This window comes from Anguilla anguilla, chromosome 15 (assembly GCF_013347855.1).
Source record: "Anguilla anguilla isolate fAngAng1 chromosome 15, fAngAng1.pri, whole genome shotgun sequence".
Classification (NCBI taxonomy): domain Eukaryota; kingdom Metazoa; phylum Chordata; class Actinopteri; order Anguilliformes; family Anguillidae; genus Anguilla; species Anguilla anguilla.
The window spans coordinates 6,901,199-6,908,572 of record NC_049215.1 but is presented as its reverse complement, the minus strand read 5'-3'; the positions used below and the strand labels follow the sequence as shown (position 1 = coordinate 6,908,572).

General features: G+C 47.8%; 1 protein-coding gene across 6 annotated transcripts in view; it reads left to right on the top strand.

The window, feature by feature from the left end:
- Nucleotides 1-884: 884 nt before the first annotated feature.
- The window catches only part of thsd7ba (thrombospondin, type I, domain containing 7Ba), a 157,256-nt gene continuing 150,766 nt past the window's right edge, over nt 885-7,374 (top strand). For 3 of the 6 annotated variants that reach the window (XM_035392654.1, XM_035392652.1, XM_035392647.1), the window contains exon 1: nt 885-1,332. The gene's annotated coding sequence lies outside the window, so the exon portion shown is untranslated. Of the gene's footprint in view, nt 1,333-2,045; nt 2,147-6,621; nt 6,707-7,374 lie in introns of those variants that run through there. The other 3 variants (XM_035392653.1, XM_035392649.1, XM_035392651.1) reach the window with 3 other exon arrangements.

Here is a 7,374-nt window from a genome sequence, read left to right as displayed (position 1 = left end):
TTAAGTCTAATTTTCACGATAAGAATAATTGGCATACAACAAGTGATGAAAGACATTTTCATTCATTCTGTTGTGCCAACCGCCTTTGTAAACAAATAGACATTCTGGTCAGGGTGACCTTTATCAAGGGTGAACCATGAAAAGTTGAAATCTGAAATTACAGTGCAGTAATTAACTTAGCCTCTGTTTTTGGCTTTTCTATACCGTGCATATTAAGCATGCTATGTCATATTGTTCTTCGGTTACATCACATTGCATTATTCATATTGTGTGAAGGCACCCTGAAGGCATTGATGCATTGCATAATGTGCAGTAGAACTGGAAGAGGGGGCTACAATAGAAAACGTGTTTCCTCTCCAGTCACAGAAAACAAACCATTCAGTTCTAGACTTAAAGAACGCATTTAAAATGCACATCACGTGATCAGTTTTTTCTGTGATGTCTGAGGTCATATCTTTATCATATGCGACCTGTGAATGGATTCTCCGCGCCCTTATGTTACGCTGCAGAAGTGTGATTCCATTGACCAGGTCTCCTAACAAGTATGTCCCATTTACATAAAATTGTTCCAACTGTTCCTGGTACAATATGGTTAAATACTTCTGTGTGAATCGTGCAAAGCTCATTTAAAGAATGACATATTTGGAAATGACTGTATACTGCCCTTGAAATCTCAAAAACCTAGGAAGGAAAAATATCAAGGGCAAGAGTAGAGATTTGAACGCATCTCTAGGGACACTAATTTTAGCAACGGTGAAGTACCTGTTTCACTGTGGCCATTTTGAACAGTTCAGTTTTGATGAGTGAAATGAGAAACAACTGGTCGGAGACTAGCACCAACAAAAGAAAGGCGACAAACAAAGAGCAGAGAGAGAGCAGCAGCAGAGAGAGGGCAGGAAGAAAAAAACAAAAGGGGTGCAAGAGGAGTTGAGGGCACAGAATGAGTGTCGAGCCGGACTGGAAACAGAGATAATAAAAAAAATAAAAAAAGGTTGGGAAGAGGAACGAGGGGGAGGGCAGACTCGTCGGGAGAGAGACGGCAGGGCTGGAAAACGGGAATCGCGCCTGTCAGCCAATGAGTTGAAAGGGAGAAGGCGATGTCATTAGGAGGAGAAGTTCCACCTCCGCACGCCGGAGCCTCTCCGGAGTGAAAAGAGCACGGGAAAGAACAGCACACTGGCACATCAGCAGCGGCAGCTGTCTCCTCCTCTCCTCTACTTACGCTCCCTCTCTCTCTCTCCCTCTCTCTCTCTCTCTCTCCCCCTCCCTCTCCCTCACGGTCTTTCTCTCATTCACAAGCGCGCATAGGAGCAGGAAGCAGCAACAGCACAGGTAAGTCTCTGCCCTGCCCTGCCTCCTGTTCTGCTGGGGCTGCTTTGCCGAGTTGTTGAGCCGGGAGGACGCCTTCAGTTCTGCCGCTGTCTCTGTTGTTGTCATTGTTGTTGTTGTTGTTGTTGATGTTGTTGTCGTCGTTATCGTGGTCTGGGCGTCTCTGCCGGTTTGGAGCTGCTCTGTGCCCGTGCGAGGTCGAAAGTGAAGTGGCACGCGAGCCACCCGTAGCCCGAGCGAGAGCGCGAGCGCCAAGTTGTGGGCAGACCCGGAGAGCGAGGGCGAGAGCGAGGGCGAGGGCGGGGGCGCGTGGCGGCGGCGGGCGGGAGGCGCGGAGGCGACCGCGTAGGCGCTCTCGCCGGGGAGAACCCCGCCAAATAAAAACGCGGACTGGCGGTAACTTCAGGACGCGCGCCGCAGAAGGGAGGGAAAGTAGATAAAAGCACAGAGGACGGCTTTGCGGAGGGATGCCGTCCTCGGCGGATGAATTATAGATAGCTGGAGGGGGGTTTTACTGGGATGGGTTTACGTCCAGGAGCCCCGTGGTCGTGAAGGGATGACAGGTGGGGAGTTGTGGCCAGCTCTGGAGACTGAGGCTCCAGACCCCTGGATTGTGATGCAGCTTAAAGCCTGGCTCCCCTGTTTCTGAGTCTGAGTGAGACTGTAGCTGCTGCATCCACCGTATGCTGAGCAGTGCTTATTCCTGAGTGTGGGCTATTTGTGAAAATGCCACAGACACCGTATAGCTGCTGCAGCCTGTGTGTCAAATGTGTTTGCTCTTGTTCAGGGCAGATGGGCTGATCGAGATAACATTTGGGTAAAGTATCTGAGCTTTTATGAAGCATCTTTCACTGTAGACTCTGGCTGTTATTACTTATAACTCTCTGGGCATGGAACATTAACTCTCAATATGCAGGAACTGGAGGGGAAAGTCTATTTGATTTTCTTCCCTTTTAACAGCCGTGAAGACATACTGACTGAAATTAAAAAAGTCAATTTATGACATGGCATTCATATTGATGTCTGCCATTTTTCATTAATCAATTGGGGACCCATATATCTGGTTTCATTGATCCTGTAACCAAGCACATTTCTGAAGGGGTATTTTACCAATGACAACAATTTGGCTTGATTGATATTAACCATTTTGATATGCAAGATCTGATAGCTGATATTCTTTTAAATATTTTTGTGCTGCAGTTTTAAACTGGAGCCACATGCCAAATATAGCATATATACGTTATTGTGGTATTTTAGCCTAATGATGCATATTGTTTCTGTCATCCAGAAACGTATGTGCAGGATCTTTAAGTGTTTTTAAAAAAACCATACTTTTTGCAGCAAAAAAAGACATAAAAACAAATGTCATTTTGCACCGAGGTTGTGTTGCATACCTGGAACACATAGTCTTTTCGCTAGTTGAACCAGATGTGCCCTTTATGTATTCAAAGCGCATGTTTTCTTTGTTTAATGCGAGGAAGGTGTCAGTATGATTAATATGTGTGTGAGAATGGCGTCAATACGGGAGCAGTTCTTCAGGTAACAAGCAGACTCCAGTCAGTCTGTGGGGAATTGTAGACTCATACTCGGTTAACTCCGAGAGATAAGCGGGGAAATGGGTTACACACATTTGCATTAAAATCTAATGCGGACTAAAAATATATGTACATGTGTTTCGTACTCCTGCTGTGGTTCATAACTAATGCAGTAGTGAACTTATATTTTATTTATGTTGGAGTTAATAGGTCGCAATGCAATAGAAATCTGATTGTGGTGGATGTGGTGGAGTGTGGCCATTTGCATGCTGGGGTAAAGTGTTTTAAGGGATGTTTTGTTTCATAATTCCGAGCTGTTCTGGAGACAGGATAGGGGAAGTGGCTGAATTAGGAAATGACTCAGAAAATGTGGCGGCAAAATGAGGTTGCTCAGAAGGGCAGCAAGGAGCGTGACCTTACGATGATGGGTCCATTTCTGGTCTTTTTTATGTTATTTATTTGTTTGTTTATTTATTTATTTATTTATTTATTGCATTTTTACCAAAAATGTGTTCAGGCAGCAATGAGGCATACTAGGCGATGTTCTTTTCATGGAAAAGAAAAAAGGCAACACAGTGATACCTCTATAACAGTCTACACAAGAGTGATATCTTGGAATTTCTGTTGGGAATTTATTTTACTACAACAAGACATTTCTCTGACGGTATTATCAGTGTGAGTGGCTGTAAATGAAATTTGATGGGAAACAGTACCAATTTGAGTTCTTTGTTCATGCCATTTAGTGCCATTGTGCCAAGTGTATGAATCTAAATGGCCTCTGTTTGCAGCAGAAGTACAATCAACACCAAGCTCAGTCTGTTGTGCATGATGGTAGATTTCATGGATTTTCTTGGATTATGCTTTTATTGGTTAATCCATGTAGCCACTGTGTGTAGTCTTTCCATAATACAGTAGCGTTCACACAGATGTGTACATTCTAGATGTTCCAGCACATTATTCACACCTACTGGGGATGTACACAGAGACCTTGACATGCTGACGTGTCTATGGTTCTGAGGTTTTGAAAAATGACTTGATCTTTTTTGGATTGTATGTTACAAGCACAAAGCAATGGGCAATGGCAGCAAGAGAGGCACGTGTGTCACTGGGGGTTTTGTCTTGCTTCCGAACGGCAGAGTACTGAAGTACTGAATTGCACTGATGTTTCTATCCTTTTTAATGGCATTGAGAAGAGTACGCTGTGTTATGAGGTCGCTCTCCTCTCTTGGCTGATTTAAAAATGCGCAGATTAATCGTGACAGCGCAATCATCCCGAAAGCTGCGTTCTGTCTGTGTGCTTGCGCTGAGATTCGGCGCCGCGGTCTTCGTTTCTTATCCTCAAGACCCAGTTCTGTTCAGTACGATTATCTGGGTCTCTTCAACGCGGAGCTGCGAATTTGGGTCTTTTAAAAAAACAGGAGCAATCGTTGCGCCGTCGCCCCCCGATAAAAGTTGGTGGACTTGCAAGGAGTGTCTATAAATTTTCATGCGCATCCTTGACTGCAGCTCAAAAGCTTTTATTTCATCCCGGCAGCACTGTCTGGGCTTATGGATGGTGACGTCAGCGCGATGTAAACGGATACCGCGCGTCATTCATCACGACAGCTGCTTCCAAGTGGGGCTCTCCTGCACCCGTAAGTAAGACACTTAATCTGGATGGCATCCATAAATATCCGGCCGTATAACCGCATAAGCGTATAAATAATGACGTCTGGCACTTGGGCAGTTACAGTGAGATGTTCTTGGAGTCCTGAGGCACTGTTTTCGCAGGGTTCCTCACCTCGGTCCGCCCTGGCCGACGTGACAGGTCGGTCGCAGGAATGCTCAGCCTCGTCGGGCAGGGGCATGCCCAGCCCCGAACACTTCACACAGATGACAGACTGCCGTGATTCCATCCGAGCTCGCCATACGGTTGCGCCGTGAATCACCTAAACGAGTTTTGAGCCCCTCCCCGGTGAACGGTCACGTGACCGACGATAGAATTATTTGCCGGCCGCTAACTGCATCCTGCCCCGGTAAATATTGATCTATCGCCGACGCTGGTATTTCGGAGCGTTCCGAGTGTTCTTCGGGGTATTGATTAGCTCGCGTGAATCCGGTCTGCTCTGTGACAAAGGCGGGCGGAAGCATGTGGTGTGCCGGGCTTCTGACCTATAGATGAAGTCATCGCAAATCCCCCATAATGCACATGGACTTCGCAAAAAGTGGAAACAGGGAAACAATAATGCATTGATCTGCTTGTGAAATCCATCATCCATCTGTTATGCCTCCACGTAGACCTGTAAATATTTGAGTATTGGTAGGAAGAAAACCCCCACGCACACACATACATACATATACGTATATCACATCACAAGAAGATGAGGGTTGTGCGTGCTGATATATACACAATAGTGTGTCTTCTGAGCCTTGTCAAACACAGACCATCTGTGCGAGCGTGAGGGAGCTGGTCCGAGCGTGCGCTCGCAAACGAAACGCCCGCCGTGCTGTTTCGCTTCTCCCCGCAATCTGCCGCGCGACATCCATCCGTACAGGGTTTCACTTCGGACGTCCATCTGCTCTCGGCTGAAGAGGGGGAAACCCATTTCCAGGGAGAATCGATTGGATTGCTCACTCCTTTCGGCAATACGATCCCTCTCCTCTCCTCTCCACTGCCCTGCCCTAGCCCCCGCCCCACCTCCACTCCGGAAACGCTTTCGACGGCCGTGGATGTGAGATCACGGCAATCACCCCGGGGGGCTAAAAGCCGCTCCTTATGTGATTATGCGAAGGCCGTCATTAATGGAGCTCGGAGGCCGTACGGATTCAGATGTGCCCCGTCGCCGTTGATCGGAGCTGAGCGAAGCGCCGCTCGCGTTGCAGTAACTTTGAGTCCAGCGGTCGATATATACGGGCATGAGCGCAACGGCAGCTTGTGTCGACGACAGTGATGTAGAATATCGCTGATTACAGGCAGCGCGGCGTTTGTCAGGATCTGCGCGGGATTTCGCCATCATTTACGGCGTACTTATTTATCTCGCGCGCGCATACGGCCGCCAGCGTTTCGCCGGCTGTTCTCCGCGCCCGAGTTTTTTCATTTTCTGCAGACACGGCGCTGACGAAGCCTTGAAATGTTATATTCGAGCTCTGACGGATTCGGCTGCGAAGCATCAGTCCTGTGAAGTGATTGACGCGGCGTTCAGTCACGCGCCCGGCGTTATCGGGCAGAAACTTGGCGATAAGGAGATGCGCGCGTGTTGAGTTTCGTACCTTTTCGGCTGTTTATCTCACGCGAGAGACAGCTCTCTCCCGCTTTCCGCCCGGCACCCAGTTAAAAGGCTTTCTTAGATCATTCCGGAGCTTCGGCCCGCGAAACGGATAGAGCGGCAGAATATGCTAATTGCTTATATACTTGTCAAAGAGCCGGAGGACTAGCGTGAAGAAGTTAAAACGGTACGGCGTGACATCGTCAGGCCTTCTGGCCGGGCTAGTCCAGGCGAAGCGCTGGACCTGAGTGGGGTGACAGTCCGAAATCAAATCTGCACTCTGGACTCCCGGAGGATGACACACGATCCTCTGCAGCGCTGCCTGGGGCGGGGGGGGGGGGGGGGGGGGGGGGGCTGGGGGGGAGAGAGCTATTGAGTCGGGAGGCGGCTCCCACCTTCCACGCGATGGTGACTTCTATGGTTGATCGCGCCCCTGCTGTCTGGCGGCGGCGGCGGGCGCGCCGGCGCCGGGGTCATCCGGTGCGACGGCTACACAGGTCAGCGAGCGGACTCGAAAGGAGAAGCGGCGAGACGCGCGTGCGGAGGACGCCGCGCCTTCCGTGCTCTTCCTGACCGACAAAGGAGGACTGCTGCAAAGTAACTGGCTTACCGCTGCGACAGGGAATTTCTATGATGGGATAAAGAAATGTAGTGTGTGTGTGTGTGTGCGTGTGTGTGAGTGTAAGTGTGTGTGTATGTATGTGTGTGTGTGTATGTGTGTGTCTGTATTGAATTCTATTCTATATACAGCATTATTATTTTGAGGTAGTCCCTTGGCTTGGTTGCTTGAGCACAGCTTTCTAAAACATGATGACGGTGTAAATTCTTGGACTTGGTAAGCACTAACGCGCATAGATTCATATATTATACTATATAGATTCATATATTATATTATGTTGAAGACCACTTTGAAAAAATGAAATTCAAATGAATGCTACTGGCCAGTGGATGCCATTTGAATATCTCAATAAACTCCTAATCCTTTTATTTATTTAAAGGATGAGACTCGCCAAGTCTTTTTGCTTTTTGCTCCCCAGGGTTTTCTTGTTCCCCTGGCAAGGAAAATACATGTGCATGCTGTGGCTTTTTACCTTTTGTCAATGCCATGATATAACGTCCGGTTAAGGGAAGGTGACAAAAGCCTTAATGCAAATGTAAATGTAAACATCAAGGTCACTGAGAAAAAAAAATGCCTCAGAAATGTTTGTCACATTAAAATCCCAATCCCAATCGCAGGGTCTTCTGGTGCGGGCGATCAATAGTTA